Source organism: Anopheles stephensi, unplaced genomic scaffold (genome assembly GCF_013141755.1).
Source record: "Anopheles stephensi strain Indian unplaced genomic scaffold, UCI_ANSTEP_V1.0 ucontig200, whole genome shotgun sequence".
In the NCBI taxonomy this organism is placed as follows: Eukaryota; Metazoa; Arthropoda; class Insecta; order Diptera; family Culicidae; genus Anopheles; species Anopheles stephensi.
Window position 1 is genome coordinate 40,670 of NW_023405126.1, and position 1,831 is coordinate 42,500.

The 1,831-nt window shown below is 50.6% G+C and overlaps 1 non-coding gene across 1 annotated transcript; it reads left to right on the top strand.

Annotated features, from left to right (window-relative positions):
• Positions 1-1,456: 1,456 nt before the first annotated feature.
• On the top strand, positions 1,457-1,614 carry LOC118515897. The gene has a single exon (XR_004907502.1). It is a non-coding gene; the product is annotated as a 5.8S ribosomal RNA (ribosomal RNA).
• Positions 1,615-1,831: the final 217 nt, after the last annotated feature.

Here is a 1,831-nt window from a genome sequence, read left to right on the forward strand (position 1 = left end):
CTTATGTGTGTGCGTGTGTGTGTGCGTACATACTCATCGTTAGAATAGGGAAAAAATGGAGACTCGACGAACCGCGGGCACGCCCGCTTCGTAATGTTAGGTGTGTAATGTAAGTCCTTCATTTTTAATGTTGTGTTTACGATTAGACTAGGCGGGGCGCGTGCCCTTACTAAATGTAGTCAGGGACGCCATTGCAGCCGGTGGCTACGCCTCCGTCGGGAAGGCCGCCGGCAATGGAGAGGTTTATTCGTTTTATAATTGTTCATGCGTGTTTCTGTATCGTTTATTGTTATAAATAAGTAACGCGGCAAAACATTTATAAATTTAAATGAATAAACGAATGCAATTTAAAAAAAAAAAAAAGAAGTGGAGCTTGCGGCTTAATTTGACTCAACACGGGAAAACTTACCAGGTCCGAACTTATCGAGGTAAGACAGATTAAGAGCTCTTTCTCAAATTTAAGGGTAGTGGTGCATGGCCGTTCTTAGTTCGTGGAATGATTTGTCTGGTTAATTCCGATAACGAACGCGACTCAAACAAGCTAACTAGAACGCTGTCAGCAGTGTGCCTCCGGGCGCACCTGACGTTACGGGGCGGCGGCGCCTTCGCGGGCGGTCGTCGCACTAGTTTGCCCTGCTTAGCGGGACAACTTGTGTTTAGCAAGGTGAGAGTGAGCGATAACAGGTCCGTGATGCCCTTAGATGTTCTGGGCTGCACGCGTGCTACAATGTGGGCAGCAGCGTGTTCTCGCCAATAGGCGCCCCCATTCCGAGAGGAACGGGAAATCACCCAAATGCTCATTTAGTTGGGATTGGGGACTGCAACGGTCCCCATGAACCTGGAATTTCTAGTAAGTGCTAGTCATTAGCTAGCGCTGATTACGTCCCTGCCCTTTGTACACACCGCCCGTCGCTACTACCGATGGATTATTTAGTGAGGTCTCTGGAGGCATACCTTCCGCGGTTCCTTCGTGAGCTGCAGTTGGCACGGCCGAAGTTGACCGAACTTGATGATTTAGAGGAAGTAAAAGTCGTAACAAGGTTTCCGTAGGTGAACCTGCGGAAGGATCATTACCGATCAAATAAGTCCGGGAGTGAGGTTGCCAAACGCATCGTCGGCATCACATGCTGACGCGCACGCTACAACCACAAGATGGTGTAGCACACTTGGTAGAGTTGAGCGAAAGCAACTCTTTCAAAGGGATACACATACCACTGCCTCGGCGAAGGTCAGTAAAGATGCACACTTTGGTAGTACCGGGTACCTTATACACTGACTGATTGTCGTGTCACAACGGGGTGATCGACAGTCGCACTTTGGCGTGCTCGGCTCCGCAACCGTCGGGGCCGTGGGCGCCTGCAGTGTGGTACTAGGGAACCAGAGTTGTGTGTTGGTATGTGTATAATGGATGGATGGACGTCGGTTCCATTCATCAACTAGTTCGGTGTGTACGTTAAACCCTAGGCAGGGGATCACTCGGCTCATGGATCGATGAAGACCGCAGCTAAATGCGCGTCAGAATGTGAACTGCAGGACACATGAACATCGACACGTTGAACGCATATGGCGCATCGGACGACTCAACCCGACCGATGCACACATCCTTGAGTGCCTACCAAGTTATCTCAACACTCTAACCAAACTGACCGTCCTGACCCCATCATAGGGGGGTAGGCTGTCGCAGCATGGCGTGCTCGGATCCGCATCCTTGTCGGGACCGTGGGCGCTGAAAGTGAGAGTGCTAACACAGAGAGACATACGAGGTATGGTACACAAACCTAAACACACACACACACATGTGAGCATGGGTGAAGAGCGAGCGCGCGTCAAG